At 56.2% G+C, this 16,734-nt stretch overlaps 1 protein-coding gene across 1 annotated transcript in view; it reads left to right on the top strand.

Annotated features, from left to right (window-relative positions):
- The first annotated feature begins 2,472 nt into the window (after positions 1 to 2,472).
- The window catches only part of WSCD2 (WSC domain containing 2), a 38,563-nt gene continuing 24,301 nt past the window's right edge, over positions 2,473 to 16,734 (top strand). The window contains exon 1 of the mRNA XM_009909622.2: positions 2,473 to 2,830. The gene's annotated coding sequence lies outside the window, so the exon portion shown is untranslated. The remainder of the gene's footprint in view (positions 2,831 to 16,734) is intronic.

Below are 16,734 nucleotides of genomic sequence, written 5' to 3'. Positions count from 1 at the left end.
CCAAAACGTGGCCTCAGAAACCCAACCTTGTTTTCCCCCATCCTGGCTCATTAGTGGCACAGAGCAAGGAAGCCACAAGCGACCCATTTAAATTGTAGATTCTGACCTTTCTGCTTAAGATCTTTGCAGACATCCTGTTGATGGCTCTTGCTTTTTTATTTTGGTGCTTAGCACTTCATAATCCTCAAAATGAGATTTTCTCTGGCCTTTCCCCCCCCCCCTGCTATAATGCATTGCATCCTCTTTTTATCCACACCCTCCCTCCGTCCCCCCTCCCACCTCCCCTGCTGCTGAGCCCTCCTGAGACAGCCTGGGTAATTAGAAGGTTCTGAAAGGGACCATAAATGAGAGCTGCAGCCTGGGATGCTTGGTGTCCCCACTACCATGAAAGTCACCCTGTCAAGGCCTGGCACAGGCTGCCCAGGGCAGTGGTGGAGTCCCCACCTCTGGAGGGCTTGAGAAGCTGCGTAGTTTGTGGTGCTGAGGGCCATGGTTTAGTGGTGACCTGAGGCTGCTGGGCTGATGGTTGGGCTGGATGATCTGAAAGGTTCTTTTCAACCCAAACAATTTGCTCATTCCATGATCCCATGCATATCCCAGCCCTGAGATTCCTGTGGTGCAGAAGAGGGTTTAAAGAGAAGCCAACAAGGTGTTTGCAGGAAGCTAACTTTGTTCCAATGGAGAAGGAGCCACTCGTCCCATTAGGAGGACCTGGAGTTGCAAACACCTCAGTGGGGCTGGAGAAAACATCCCTGCTGTTATAGAATCCAAGCTGGAATTGCTGGGGTTGTGGGGAAAATGGGAGTGTTGGGAAGGAGGGAAAGCCCCTGGGTGGTGGGGATCCACTGACCTACCATGGGGCAGGAGGCTACTTGGCTGCTGCTTCTGCTGTCCCCAGCTGCTGAAAGGTCTCATCTCACCTCAGTCCCCTGCAGCCTTGACTGCTGGGGTGTTTGCATGGTCAAACCCAAGAAACCAAGTACCAGGAGGATAAAAATAGTACAAAGAGCTCCTCAGCCCCCAGCCTGGAGCTGAGGCAGCTCTCCAGCCTGGTTTCCTATGGAAACGAGCTGCTGTGGTCCATGTGCCTGCCTGCTTCTGCCTGTTCCTGCCTGCTCCTGCCTGGGGCAGTGTGGATGGCTCCCTTACACATGGATGCTCTCACATCCAGCATGGATTGAGCTGAGGTTGCAGTTTCCCTCAGCAAAGGACAGCAGCAGGATCCATCCCTGCCCTCAGCCATGGCTTTCCCCAAATTCCCAATCCCCCCACTGCTGGCTCTAGGAATGGAGGGCAGCCAGTGAGAGGCTGGGGTGCATGGACCCCAGTAAGTCACAGCTACCATGGGCATCTTTCTTGGGGTCCCCTTGTCCCTTGGGTGTATCACTCATCAGGCATTGAAAGAGGTTGCCCAGGGAGGTGGTGCAGTCACTGTCCCTGGAGGTCTTCAGGAGGGGATTGGATGTGGCACTTGGTGCCATGGTCTAGTCATGAGGTCTGTGGTGACAGCTTGGACTTGATGATCTTTGAGGACTCTTTTAAGCTTGGGGATTCTGTCTGTGTGTGTGTGGTGGAGTCAGCAGCCCTGGAGATGTTCAAGAAATTTGTGGACTTGGTTGGCACTTTGGGACATGGTTTAGTGGCCATGGTGGTGTTGGGTCAGCAGTTAGACTGAATGGGTTTGGAGTTCTTTTCCAGCCTCTGGAACAGGTTACCCAGGGAGCTTGGTTGAATCCCCACCCCTGGAGGTCTTTCAAAGCTGCAGAGGCATGGTGCTGAGGGGCATGGTTCAGCCCCAGCCTTGGTAGAGTTAGAGAATGGTTGGACTCAATGATCTGAAAAGTCTTTTCCCACCAAAACAACTCCATGAGTCCATAACCCTATGATACATCTTACTTTACAATATTATTATATTATCATCATTATTCTATGAGAGAGATTCTCCCTTCCCCTCCTCCCCCTTTTTAGCCCCATTCCATAAATCTCTGGCCAAACCCAGCTGCCTTGACTCAGGGAAGCCCTGAGAATGGGTCCAGGTCCCCTTGGAAGCAGGAGAAGGGGGGGGCTCAGCATCACCAGGACTGTGTGTGTGCAGTTATTTATTCATTCTTTCATTCATTTATTTATATAATAGTGAATGTAATCTTATTTCTTTAATTTCCCTCTCCCTTCCTAGCCCCATTCAGTGGCTCTCTGACCAAACCAAACCGCTGCAATTCAGGGCAGCTTTGACACCAGGTCCGGGCCCCCTTGGGAGGGTGTGCAGGGGTGTCCGGCATCCCTCACAGCCTCCTTCATCCGTTGGTCTCAGCATCACCCTTCTTCCCCTCAGAGCATCCTTCATCCCTGAGCACGTCAGGAGGATCGGGGGGTGGCCATGAACCGTTTCCCATCGTCCAAAAGCGAGAATAAAAAAGAAGCAGAAGAAAAAAATAAGGCAAAGGAGAGGGGGGTGGGAGGTGGAGGGGTGGGGGGGGGAGGAGATGCTCGGGGGCCAGGGCGCTGGGAGGGAAGGGGTTAAGCAGCAGCAGCAGCAGCCGGAGCGGAGCCGCAGCGGAGCTGGATGGAGCCCGTTAAGTAACGGCACCGGGGGGCGGCTGCGGGCAGAGCTCAGTGGTAGCAGCAGCCACCGGGCCGGACCCCCCCCGCCCCAGGCCGCTATGAACGGCGGAACCCCGGTGAGAACGGCGGGGTGGGGCGGGGGCCCGGCGGGGACCGAGCTGCCCTAGGAGCCCGGTTTTATTCGTCGTCCCCCCCCCCTCCTCCACCATCCAAACCATCCTCAGCGCTCCCGGGGGCGGCCCGAACGCACGGAGAGATCCCGGTGGGGGTAAGATGCGGCCGGGAAAGGGACTGGCGCGGGAGGGTTATCGGGGAGGGAAAATGGGGGTCGGCTCCTCGGGGAGGCAAAGGGAAAGTTGGGGGGGTGGGAAGCTCGCTGGCTCCTCCCGGGGTTAAGGATGCTCGGTTGGAGTTGTTGGTCATTGTCGCCTCTGAGGTGGGAGGTTGCTCCGAATTTTGAAGCTTTTGGAAGGGTTTGGCGCTTTGTAGAGGAGCTGAGACAGGGAGAGAGCCTTCCTCCTCTTCCTCCTCTTCCTCCTCTTCCTCCTCTTCCTCCTCTTCCTCCTCTTCCTCCTCTTCCTCCTCTTCCTCCTCTTCCTCCTCTTCCTCCTCTTCCTCCTCTTCCTCCTCTTCCTCCTCTTCCTCCTCTTCCTCCTCTTCCTCCTCTTCCTCCTCTTCCTCCTCTTCCTCCTCTCACCAAGGGAAATGAGGACACCCCCCCACCACCACCCATTTATTTTCTTCTTGCTGACAACTTATTGGAATCTTTTCCTCTAAAGTTACAACCTGAGCACAGGAAGAGCAGGAGCAGCCAGAGACCCTCGTGAAGGTTACCTTGAGCTCAGCTCTACCAACCCTTCCTTCCGTGCTGGCAGCATTAAAGTTTCTTGGCCAGCACGTTCCAGTAGAAAGGATCAACCCCCCCACCCCTCAGAGTGCTCCCACCTGCCTTCCTCCTGGCCCACTAGCACTTTCCCACCCTGCTGAATTCCATCACCTTCCTGTCTCTGGGAATTTGCTCCTGGTTATCCTGTACCCTGATCCTTCCCAGGGCTCGGGCAGCTGCTCGCTCTGGTGGGTGGTGAGTGCCAAATGGCACCGAGGGGCTCCTCCAAGCTGAGATTCATTAGCAGTTATTAGTATTTATTATGCAGAGGCCTGGCAGGCAGCAGTGTGTGGTTAAGCAGAACTCCCATGGGATTTTACTCTGGTTTGGGATTGCTTTCCCAAAGCCTCTGTGCCCACAGAGGTGACTCCAGCCCCCAGCAGCGGGACCGCAGGTGCCTGTGTCCAGCACAGCTTACCCCTGGCCCAAAGAGCAAATCTCCCCCCAGCTTTGGGGTCCCAGTGGTGGTCTGTTGCAGACTGGGAAGCCCTTGTGTTGCCCTCAATCCCTCACAACCCAACCAGGGTGTGTGGCTGAGTTTCCTCTCCTGAAGGCAAAAGATCCTGACAGCAAACTGGGGTGCCACCAGCCCTGCAGTCCCATGGCAAGTTGTCCCCACTGTCACCCTGATGGCAGCTCTCTCCCTGGCTACCAGCCCATGGGCTCTGGCCAGCCTGGGGTAGGGTTATCCCATTCCCATCTTCCAACTGCTCTGTTTCCTTCACCACTATTTCCTTTTAGTGCTCTTCTGGAGCTCAGCTGGAGCACTGTGTCCCTGGGGACTCATCCCAGCTTTGCATGACTGGGTTCCTAGGGACAGCCCTCAGCACCCCCAGCACCGCAGGTTCCAGTCAAAGTCCCACACTGCAGGCCTGAGGCAGGATCCTCACCTCCCAGCTTTGCACCATTAAGAGACAACAGTCACCCTGGGGGCTGAGCACCTCTTCCAGCTTGGTCATTGTGGGCCAGCAGATCCCAGGAAGGCTTTCACTTCTTCTAACCTCCCCTCAAGTCCTCAGTCACCCCAAGCTGTGCAGGCAGCTGGCTCTGCTCTGGGGTAGCTATTTCTGGGCTTTGGTACTTCCTTCATGATGTGTTGGTCCCCTTGGGAGCCCAGAGCTCAGCCTGGGACAGAGGGATGAGCATGGGGTGGGTGGACCTGCTGCTCAGTGAGGAGTGAGCTGTCCACCCGGCTGCTGGGGACATCCATCACCCTAGATGAGATAGGGATCTCCAGAATCAGGTGGGGATCAGCTGGCTCCTCTAGCATGATCCTAGGGACTATGGAGGGACCCAGAGGAATACAGCAGAGGGTTGGGATGTGAGCTGTGGAGCCGATTGCTCTCATGGTGGGTTTGCAGTGATTTCTGGGCTCACCCTCCCCTGGGCAGTGCCCACCACTCATCCAAGGCTGCCCCTGAAGAGGGTCTGGGGGTTCCCAACTTAGCTGGGTCATTTTGGGCAATGCTTCAATGTGATCCTCTGAGAAAGAGCCTGGGATGCACTGGGCTTTCTGTGATGAGCAGGGGTCCAGCAGTACTGCCGTGGGAACTGGGGAGCGAAGGATGCTCTGTGATGCTTCTATCACATGTGGACAGGCAGGGGAAGTCACTGCCGCCTTCTCCATCCACCCATTCCCAGCTCAGGGTGACCCCAGTCCCTCCAGGAGCCTGCAGCCTTTGTGGGAACAGCAGACCTCTTCCCAAACTGGGCCTCCATCTCCCACATGCAGCCGGATGCGATGCTGCTGGGGGGGCCCAGGAAAGGAAAGGAATCAGCCCCCTGCAATCCTGGGGGGAAAGAGGCTTTAAACCAAAAGCTGCAAGAAATAATCTTTCTCACTACAGTCATTGAAATCAGCTGCAGAAGGCATTGTCTGCTGCTTGAAAAGCTGGTTTGCTTAATTGCCCCAGTGCTGCCTGTAATCCCAGCTTACCCAGGGCTGAGCAGAGTCTCCATGGCAGAGACCTGCAGGAGCTGAGCGTGGGCTCTGCAGGCAGATTAGTTCTGCCTCTTTCCCCTCCTGGAAGGCTTGTGGGGATTGACGGTGGGTGAAACATGCTGGGCTCTTCCATAGAGCCCATGGAAGACGTTTCTGTGGGGCTGAGACACCACTTTGGAGGAGCTCACACATCCTACTGCCCAGCTGATGGCCCCCCTGGACCCCATTGTGGAGCCTGTGGAGTTTATGATACTGGGTGAGGAGGTGGCCCTGTGGGCGCTGCCGGGCGCGCCACGAGGAGGTGGCCCCGTGGGCGCTGCCGGGTGCGCCACGAGGGGGTGGCCCCGTGGGCGCTGCCGGGTGCGCCACGAGGGGGTGGCCCCGTGGGCGCTGCCGGGTGCACCACGAGGACGTGGCTCTGTGGGTGCTGCCGGGTGCGCCACGAGGACGTGGCGCTGTGGGCGCTGCCGGGTGCGCCACGAGGACGTGGCTCTGTGGGCGCTGCCGGGTGTGCCACGAGGACGTGGCCCCGTGGGCGCTGCCGGGTGCGCCACGAGGACGTGGCTCTGTGGGCGCTGCCGGTGGGGTACATCTGGGTTTTCCCTGGGGATTGCCCTTTGGCATGTGATGGCTGAATCCCATCACCTGTGAATCCAAGAGGCAGGACTGGCTCTGCTGCTCAGAACCTTGGGATAGAAGGGCTCCACTTTCACTGCTTCACTCCCTCCTCATGCAGCATGAGGGAATCCCACCAGCATCGTGGCTGGCAGGCTCTGCATGTGTAAGTGGCTGCTTTGGGGTTGCTTTGCCACTGTGATGGGGACGGTGCAGGTGTCTCCGTGTGCTGAGGTGGCTGAGATGCTTGTGGGACCTGGCTCTGACTGCTTTACCCCTTTGCCTGTGCCAGGGTATGGCCCAGCCAAGCTTTGGGGACAGTGAGTGATGCCTCCTCCAGAGGCATGGGGGGCTCATGGGGCCGCCAGCTTGGTCAGCTCCAGCATTGCCTCTACAAGAGGCCAGGCCTTAATACCTTAAACCTCATTCTCCTGGAGGTCTTGGAGGGAGGGGATTTTTCTGAGCCAGCAGCTGGCTGGCATCCAGCTGTGTCTGCCTGGGGGCAGCCTCTGCCTTCCTCCCACCCTCCTCCTCCTCCTCTTTGCCCCATGGTGAGCTCACATCCTCTCTTGGTGCCTGTCTCTGCTCACTAAGTCTTATTGAAAACCGTAACTGGATTTTGCAGGCTGGGCATAAAAGAACTGAAAGATAATAAGTATTAGAACTCATTAGGGTAAACCCATTTCCAGGCACACAGCCTCATCTGAAGGGAGTTAAATCACCTTTTCCACAGGCTTTGAGAGCCAGAAGGATGCCATGGGCAAGGATACAAGGGGGAGAGGGAGCAGAGACCTTGCAGCATTCCGGGGAGCATCCCTTTGCGTGACTGAGACCTCCCTGTGATGACCTCCCCCAGGTATCTCCTCGTGTGACCACGACCCAGACCTGACACAGCTCACATTCAGACCATAGAGTCAGAGAGTTGTTTCAATGGGAAAAGACCTCCAAGACCACTGAGTCCAAACATCAACCCAGCACCACCATGGCCACTAAACCATGTCCCACGGTGCCATGGCCACAGGTTTCTTGAACACCTCCAGGGATGGGGACTCCACCTCCTCCCTGGGCAGCCTGTGCCAAAATGTTTTGCAGCAAAGACTTTTTTTCCCCATCTCCAACCTCACCCTCCCCTGACAAAATTCCAGGCCCTTTCCTCTTGTTCTATCACCTGATGCCAGGGAGAAGAGACCAACCCCCACCTCGCTGCAACCTCTTTTCAGGTGGTTGTAAACAGGTCTGCTCTCAGCTTCCTCCTCCAAACAGCCTCCATTCTGGCCTCCTAAGGAAAAAAGAAGCAACCATGGAGATGGTGAGGAAATGGAGGTTCTGAGCATTACACATGGGGATGCTCAGAGTGGGGGTGCTGGGGGCTGGTGGATGGAGGTGGTGCTGGATTATTCCTTCCCATTGCTGAAAGCAAGGAGGGATCCTGCTGGGTCCTCAGCCCTGTGCCTGGCTTTCCAAATGCAACTAACAACAGAGGGATGCTCAGAGTGGGGCTGCTCAGAGTGGGGATGCTGGAGGCTGGTGGATGGAGGTGGTGCTGGATTATTCCTTCCCATTGCTGAAAGCAAGGAGGGATCCTGCTGGGTCCTCAGCCCTGTGCCTGGCTTTCCAAGTGCAACTAACAACAGAGGGCTGCTCAGAGTGGGGCTGCTCAGAGTGGGGATGCTGGAGGCTGGTGGATGGAGGTGGTGCTGGATTATTCCTTCCCATTGCTGAAAGCAAGGAGGGATCCTGCTGGGTCCTCAGCCCTGTGCCTGGCTTTCCAAGTGCAATTAACAACGGAGGGATGCTCAGAGTGGGGCTGCTCAGAGTGGGGATGCTGGGTGCTGGTGGATGGAGGTGGTGCTGGATTATTCCTTCCCATTGCTGAAAGCAAGGAGGGATTCTGCTGGGTCCTCAGCCCTGTGCCTGGCTTTCCAAATGCAATTAACAACGGAGGGAGCTCCCTTGCTCCTTCCATGAACATTTTCCAGCCCTTCCAGCAGAAACTCAGGGACTGGCAGATGGGAGAATGCTGACGGAGAGTCAGAAAACCTTGCTGATTAATTAAGATGATGATAAGGGTGGTGTTTCACAGGGGGATTTCAGCAGCTGGGATGGGGATGCCAGCTCATTTTGAACTGTCCCACCAATTCCCTGTGTCCTCTGCCTGCCTGGATCTTGGCACTACGTGGAGATGTCTCCTCCTTTGCATTCGGTGCCGTGCCGTGTGCTTTCTAAATGATTCATGGCTTAAACCCTTCTTCTTTATGAGCTGCTTTCACACTTGCAAGGGGAATTCAGCCTGCAAGAGGCTTTGATGGAATTGCATGTGGAGGAACAAAGCATGGAGCAAGCACACACCCCCCTCCCTAGATTCTATCCCCCTCCACCCCCCTCCATTTCAGCTCCACTTGGGCAGTTGTAAAGCAAAATGCAAGGGGAACGTGCAGGGACCTGCAAGCTCTGCATGCTGCAGAGCTGGATTCCCTGGAAATCAGCAGCCTGCAGGCAGCAGCATTTCTGTGCTTCCAGGGGGCTGCACCACCCTGCTGCACCCTGGTTTGGGTTTGTTTTGGGAGCCCCTTGTCTGCCCCACGGCATCCTCGGGGCGTGGGATGGATGTGGTGTGGGAGGGGTTCAGCGTCCCTTGGAAGGGGTTCAGCAGCCTCTGGGTGGGGTTCAGCAGCCTCTGGGTGAGGATCAGCATCCCTTGGGTGGTGATGTGCAATCCCTGGGTGGGGACCACCAGCCTTTGGACATGGATCATCATCTCTTGGGTGGGAGTGAGCATCCTATGGGTGAGGATCAGCATCCCTTGGGTGGAGGGATTGGCAGCCTCTGGGATGGCAGCAGGGCCCTTGGGTGGTGAGGAACATCCCCTGGGTGGGGATCAGAAGCCTGTTGGAGGGGATGAGTAACCCTTGGGCATGGATCAGCATTTTTGGGTGGGGGTGAGCATCCCTTAGGCAGGGATAAATACCCCTGGAGTAGCAATGAGCATCCCTTGGGTGAGGATCAGCATCCTTTAGGCAGGGATAAATACCCCTGGAGTAGCAATGAGCATCCCTTGGGTGAGGATCAGCATCCTTTAGGCAGGGATAAATACCCCTGGAGTAGCAATGAGCATCCCTTGGGTGAGGATCAGCATCCTTTAGGCAGGGATAAATACCCCTGGAGTAGCAATGAGCATCCCTTAGGCAGGGATAAATGTCCCCTGGGTGGGGATGGACATCCCTCAGGCAGGGATGAATGTCCCCAGGGTGGTGATGAGCATCCCTTGGGTGGGGATGGACATCCTTTAGGCAGGGATGAGCGTCCCCTGGGAGGGAGTCTTTGATGTCTATGGGGATTCACAATGCCAGGTAGCTCACCAGCAAATGTAGCATTTTAGAAAGGGGATTAATTTGCTTACATCAGCTTGGTTAAGTAAGACAGGACTGTGCTGCAGGCCCTGGGCTGCTCTGCACAGCACTGGCTGGTCATTCTTGGTGCATTGAAATAGCCCAAGGGTAGGATCCAGCCCATCAGCGTGGTGTGTGTGTGGGGGGGGTTCATGTAGAGCTCGGCACTTGCTGGGTTTTTCATCCTCAGGAGAGCAGGGGAAGCACTAATAGGAGGCTGTGCAATTAGCACAGCCTCATTTCTCTGCATCCTGAGGCCTTTTACAGACCTTAATCAATTAATCTGAGGCAGGCTGATCCCTGCGGACGCAAGGATCTGCGACACCTCCTGAGCTCGGTGCCTCCTGCCCAGCAGGGCTGGTTGGCTGTGGCTTCCCCTGCCTTGCCCTGGGCAAGTGCTGAGACCATTGATAAAGCTTCTGCAGAAGTATTTAAAGATCAGGTTGGGGTGGGGGTTTCTTTGGTTGCCCATGAGGGAGACAGTCAGCTGCCTAATTTCAGCCTAAACCCCTCCATTGATTCCCAGCGAGGAGGAGGATTTACCAACCCTCCAACACCCTTGGAAATCCTGCACAGAAAGCTATCAGCAGATGGGCAAGTCCTGCTCTGCATTTCCAGATCAGGCCAATCATTCCCAAATAAGAGGGTTTCTTTTCCCTTTGCATATCCTTGGTGGCTTCTCCAACAGAAGGGATTTAAAAGCTTCCCGGGTGAAGCAGATGCCTTGGGAACACCTCCCCACCAAAACGAGCTGGGGAGGGACTGGTGCCACAGCCAGCTGGCAGCCAGTCACTAGTGGTGTGCCCCAAGGAGCAGTGCTGGGCCCCATGCTCTTTAACATCTTTATTGATGATCTGGATGAGGGCATTGAGTCCATCATCAGTAAATTTGCTGACGCCACCAAGCTGGGGGCAGGAGTTGATCTGCTGGAGGGTAGAGAGGCTCTGCAGAGGGACCTGGACAGGCTGGGCAGATGGGCAGAGTCCAGGGGCATGAAATTGAACACATCCAAGTGCCAGGTTCTGCACATTGGCCACAACAACCCCATGCAGTGCTACAGGCTGGGGGCAGAGTGGCTGAGAGCTGCCAGGCAGAGAGGGACCTGGGGGTACTGGTTGAGAGTAGGCTGAACATGAGCCTGCAGTGTGCCCAGGGGGCCAAGAGGGCCAATGGCATCCTGGCCTGGATCAGGAACAGTGTGGCCAGCAGGAGCAGGGAGGTCATTCTGCCCTGTACTCAGCACTGGTCAGGCTGCACCTCGAGTACTGTGTCCAGTTCTGGGCTCCTCAGTTTAGAAAAGATGTTGAGGTGCTGGAAGGTGTCCAGAGAAGGGCAACAAAGCTGGGGAGGGGTCTGGAGCACAGCCCTGTGAGGAGAGGCTGAGGGAGCTGGGGTTGCTTAGCCTGGAGAAGAGGAGGCTCAGGGGAAACCTCCTTGCTGTCTACAGCTCCCTGAAGGGAGGTTGTAGCCAGGTGGGGGTTGGTCTCTTCTCCCAGGCAAGCAGCACCAGAACAAGAGGACACAGTCTCAAGCTGCACCAGGGGAGGTTTAGGCTGGAGGTTAGGAAGAAATTCTTCATAGAGAGAGTGATTGCCCATTGGAATGTGCTGCCCAGGGAGGTGGTGGAGTCACCATCACTGGAGGTGTTTGGGATGAGACCTGGCTGGGGTGCTTGGTGCCATGGTTTAGTTGATTAGATGGTGTTGGGTGAGAGGTTGGACTTGATGATCTTGAAGGTCTCTTCCAACCTGGTTTATTCTACTCTACTCTACTCTCACAAAGGGCTTGTAGTGCTAGGATGAGGAGCAGTTGGTTTGAGCTGGAGGAGAGGAGGTTGAGACTGGACATCAGGAAGAAATTCTTTACATTGAGGGTGGGGAGACCCTGGAACAGGTTGCCCAGGGAGGTTGTGGATGCTCCCTGCCTGCAGGTGTTCAAGGCCAGGTTGGATGAGGCCTTGACCAACCTGGGCTAGGGAAAGGTCTCCCTGACCATGACAGGGGGTTGGAACTAGGTGATCTTGAGGGTCCCCTCTGAACCAAATCGTTGTATGATTCTATGGGATGGCAGCCTGGGGTGAGTCTTGTCCCTCCAGGCAAGGATGGAGCAGCCTCTGCTCGCTGTGGCATCCCAAATCTGCTGAGTTAGCTGGTTTTAAGCAGATGTGAACCTTCTCTGCACACCCCCTCTTAGTTGAGGAGATGCACAGACCTGCTCCCCAGCAAACTCCAAGGCAGAGAGGAGCTGAATAAATCAACTTGGCTTTGATTGAGAGGCAGCTGACTGCTCCCTGTGCTCAGCTCACCCCTGGAAGAGGCAGCTGGAGGATGTGGGGTGCTGGAGGGGAGGCGAATCCCACGGTCCAGCTGTGCCCTGCTGTGATGGAAACCTTGATTCTTGATGTCCCAGTTTAGCTCAGTTCCCAGCAGGAATGGTATTGAAATTCAGCCTGGTGTGTCTCATTTGCTGCTTCTGCCTTAAAGAGTGAGAAAGGATGCAAATCCATTTTCATGGTGCTGAAGATGATGGCAGATTCACCTGAGAGCTCCAGCTGCCCCCAGCTTCTGCCTGGGCAGCAGTGCCAAGCTCCTGCAGTGGTACAAGAGGGTGAAAGGCTTGGCAGGTGCCAGCCCCAAGGCTTCCCAGTGCTGCTGTCGCTCCTTGGTGCCCTTGTCTGCAGCATGGAAGCACAAGGGGGCTTCAGGAGCTGCTCTGGGGTGGCTGCAGCCACTCATTACTGGCTCCTTGTGGAGCTGGGGGGAGGCTGGAGGCACACGGGGCTTGCTGGGGAGGCATGTGGTCCCTGCACCAAAACGGGTGGCTTTGGGCTGACAGTAGGTGCAGGGAGCACACTGGGCACTGTGCTGGGCATGCCATGCACTGGGTCCTGTGCACTGGATGCACTGAAGCCTTGCATGCCATGCACTGGTCCTGCACTGGGTGCTTTGGAGCCTGGTGCACCATGTACTGGAACCTGCACTGGATCCTTGCCTGCCATGCCCTGGGCCCTGCACTGGAGGCACTGGGTCCTGTGCACCCTGCACTGGATCCTTGCCTGCCATGCCCTGGGCCCTGCACTGGAGGCACTGGGTCCTGTGCACCCTGCACTGGATCCTTGCCTGCCATGCCCTGGGTCCTGCACTGGAGGCACTGGGTCCTGTGCACCCTGCACTGGATCCTTGCCTGCCATGCCCTGGGCCCTGCACTGGAGGCACTGGGTCCTGTGCACCCTGCACTGGATCCTTGCCTGCCATGCCCTGGGCCCTGCACTGGAGGCACTGGGTCCTGTGCACCCTGCACTGGATCCTTGCCTGCCATGCCCTGGGTCCTGCACTGGAGGCACTGGGTCCTGTGCACCCTGCACTGGATCCTTGCCTGCCATGCCCTGGGCCCTGCACTGGAGGCACTGGGTCCTGTGCACCCTGCACTGGATCCTTGCCTGCCATGCCCTGGGTCCTGCACTGGAGGCACTGGGTCCTTCTACACTGTCACGTTTCCAGGTCTCAGCAGAAGCATTTTGTGGGGGGGAGGGGGAAGCTGTGCCATGCACCCAAAGGTGCTCAGGTGCTCAGCTAACCCAAAGGTTAGCTGCCTGAGTCACAGCTCTCAGCAGGGACAGGGGCCCCTGGGCTCCTTGCCCTGTTGTGGTCATTAGATTCCCTCCCATCCCTTGGCATTTTCAAGCCCTATTCTTCTTGCCTGTCCCTCTGATAAGCAATGCTAATGACGTGATGAAATTGGAGAGTTGGGCGCCTTCTCCTGCTAATGGAGCTCTTGTGTTGGTTAATTTGCTGGCTTAAATGGGCTGATTGTTCTCCTGTGCCGGGGGGAAAACCACGTGAGCCCTTCAAGCGTGGTTCGTCCTGGTTAGCTGTGAGGTGGTGCTTGAAGGCAACTGAACCTTGGTACTCAGTAATTGCAGAGCACTTCGCTGACAAGCCCCAGATGTGTAATTTATTCGGTGCTTCATTCATTCCCCCGGCACAAGTGGTCACCGAGATGTTCACCCTGCTCGGGACCGCTGGTGCACCTCCCCTGTGCACCTCCTCTGCTCAGGGAAATGGGGAGAGAAACCTTCCAAATCAATGTAGTGATAGGATGAGGGACAATGGTTTCAAACAGGAGCAGGGGAGAAGGGCAGAGAAGGGCAACGAGGCTGGGGAGACGTACAGCCCTGTGAGGAGAGGCTGAGGGAGCTGGGGTTGCTTAGCCTGCAGAAGAGGAGGCTCAGGGGAGACCTTCTTGCTGTCTACAACTCCCTGAAGGGAGGTTGTAGCCAGGTGGGGGTTGGTCTCTTCTGCCAGCACCAGAACAAGAGGACACAGTCTCAAGCTGTGCCAGGGGAGGTTTAGGCTGGGTGTTAGGAAGAAGTTCTTCATGGAAAGAGAGATTGGCCACTGGGATGTGCTGCCCAGGGAGGTGGTGGAGTCACCATCCCTGGAGGTGTTTAAGAGGAGACTGGATGAGGCTCTTGGTGCCAAGGTTTAGTTGACTAGATGGTGCTGGGTGATAGATTGGACTTGATCTCAAAGGTCTTTTCCAACCTGGTTAATTCTATTCTATATTTATACCTTGAATATCTCCAGGGGTGGGGCCCCAACCACCTCCCTGGGCAGCCTGGTCCAGTGTTCCACCACCCTCATTGTAAAGAACCCAAGCCAAATCTGCCCTTCTCTAGTTTGAGGCCATTGCCCCTCATCCTGCCCCTGCAGGCCTTGTAAACAGTCTCTCTCCCTCCTTCCTGTAGGGCCCCTTCAGGTACTGGAAGGCTGCTAAAGCAGGGGCTCCCAGAGCAGGTTGCCCAGGAATGCACCCAAATGGGTCTTGGAAGTCTCCAGAGGAGGAGACTCCCCAACTTCTTTGGCAGCCTGCTCCAGTGCTCTGCCACCCTTAGAGGAAAGTTTTTCCTCCTGTTGAGGTGGAACTTCTCTTGTTCCAGGCATGGTGGATGCCCCAGCCCTGGAGACGCTGAAGGTCAGACTTGCTGGGGCTCTGAGCAGCCTGTTCTAGTTGAAGGTGTCCCTGCTCACCCAAGGGGGGTTAGACAAGATGACTTTTGAGTGCTCCTTCCAAGCCAAACCTTTTATGATTCTATTGATGAGGACTTTTCTTGGCCATGCCTTCAGCTGCAGAGCCCCAAAGCTGTGGGTGGAACTCACCTGCTTTCTGCTCCCACCATAGCCCAAGGGATGCCAGCACCAAGGGTGCCCTGGGTGCTCATGCTGGTGGCCCTGGTGGGCTGTTGTGTGCTAGCCAGGCATCCTGCTGCCAGGATGAGGATTTTGGCTCTTGGGAGGAGTGTGGTGATGGAGTCAGGAAAGGAACCAGCCCCACTCCATCCCAGCTGGAGCTGTAGCCTGCCTGTACTGGTGCAAAGCACCTGGAAAATGTTCCTGCTTGACTCTATTTTGCTTTGGCTCTGGGTGCCAAGGGGGTCCAGGGCAGCAGGGAGGGATGTCCATGCCCTGCTGTTGCTGGCCAGGAAATTTCCATCCCTTTGACTCCCCTGGGGCTGGATCCATCCCCTGGGACTCAAGCAGAGCCCTGCTAATGGTTGCAACTGGGAGCAACTGGGCACAACTGGCAAGAACCAAGTGAGAGCTGGGCAAACTCCTCCATGCCAGCACTGGGCAACACAGGCTGCTCCCAGTCTGGTTTCTTGACAACCTTTGTACCCACCACAAAAGCCCATCTCCCTGCCCTGCACTGCTGATGAATGTTCTAATTAACTAACTCCATTAGCTGTGTCCTTACAGCACGGAGAGGGCAGGTGGGGGCTGCATGGAGCAGCCTTTCTGGGGGGCTGCTGGCATTGCCCCTTCTAGATGGCTAGCAGAAGATTGGATTCCACCCCCTCTCCTTCCCCCATTAGCTCCCCCAGTGTCCCAAGCCCCTGCTGATACTGGGAGCACTGGTGCTGGCCCTGTTTGTAAAGCAGAGCCATCGAGGGAGCCCTAAGACAGCACATTATCTCCTGCAGACAATTAGCAGAAGCATTAATGGAATATATGCAAATGAGCAGTAATTGACCTGCGACTCTGCAGTTCATGATGGAGAAGGATGAGCTCCAGATGCCTTAATGATAGTAATTTAAGCTCCTTCTTTATATGCCATGCTTCCTTGCCATAGCCCAGCAGGACCAAACCCAGGCAGGGAGGAGGATGGGTGGCAGTGGGGACGCTGAGGACCAAGGACAGCCCCAGGGCCATCCTGTTTGCCCCCCAGCCTGCCCCTATAAAGCCTCAGGAAGGTGGGTTGAAGTGTGGAACAGTGGGAAGGGAAGCCATGGCTTCCCATGCAGTGGCCATTCCCTGCTGGATGCAGACCAGGGACTGCAGGAGAGTGGCAGAGCACCCACAGAGCTCCGTGGGACCACCAGGTCAGGGGATACCTACCCACCGTGGTGGGGGCTGGACCACCTGCCCTGGGTGTGCCAGGCTCTTCCCTGCATCTTTGTTCTACCAAGGAAATGCCTGCAGATGCAAAGAACACACAGTCTCCTTGCTCAGCTGCTGCTCAGAGTTTACTCAGCCTTTGTCAGTAGGGATCAGCACAGGCTGGGGGCTGATCTGTTGGAGAGTAGCTCTGGGGGAAAGCACCTGGGGGTCCTGTGCCCCAGGGGCTGAGAAGACCAATGGCATCCTTGGGTGTAGATTGTAGCCAGCAGGTCGAGGGAGCTTCTCCTGCCCCTCCTGTCTGCCATGAGGAAGCCACATCTGGAGTACTGGAGCCAGTTCTGGGTAAATCCCAGGATGGTAGGGGCTGGAAGGGACCTCTGGAGATCATCCAGTCCAGCCCCCCTGCCAAGGCAGGGTCACCTAGAGAGGGTCACACCAGAACACATCCAGGTGGGTTTGGAATGCCTCCAGAGATGGAGACTCCACCACCTCTCTGGGCAGCCTGCTCCAGAGCCTCAGCACCCTTCAACTCAAGAAGTTCAAGAACCCACCAGTTCAAGAAGGACAGGGACTTGCTGGTGCTGAGGGGACCACAACATCTCTGTGAGGAGGAAAGGCTGAGAAAACTGGGGGGGGTTAGTCTGGAAAAGAGCAGCCTGGTGGGGGGGGTGGATCTCATCAATGCTGATCAATACTTCAAGGGTGGCTGGCAGGAGGATGGCACCAGGGGTTTTCCAGTGGTGCCCAGTGACAGGACAAGGGGTAGTGGGCACAAACTGGAACATCAGAAGTTCCATCTAAAGATGAGGAGGAACTTCTTGAGTTGAAGGGTGCTGAGGCTCTGGAGCAGGCTGCCCAGAGAGGTGGTGGAGTCTCCATCTCTGGAGACATTCCAAACCCGCCTGGACCTGTTCCTGTGTGACCTTCTCTAGGTGACCCTGC

Source organism: Dryobates pubescens, chromosome 25 (assembly GCF_014839835.1).
Source record: "Dryobates pubescens isolate bDryPub1 chromosome 25, bDryPub1.pri, whole genome shotgun sequence".
In the NCBI taxonomy this organism is placed as follows: domain Eukaryota; kingdom Metazoa; phylum Chordata; class Aves; order Piciformes; family Picidae; genus Dryobates; species Dryobates pubescens.
The sequence above is the reverse complement of the archived record's forward strand: the minus strand, read 5'-3'. Positions and strand labels throughout refer to the sequence as shown.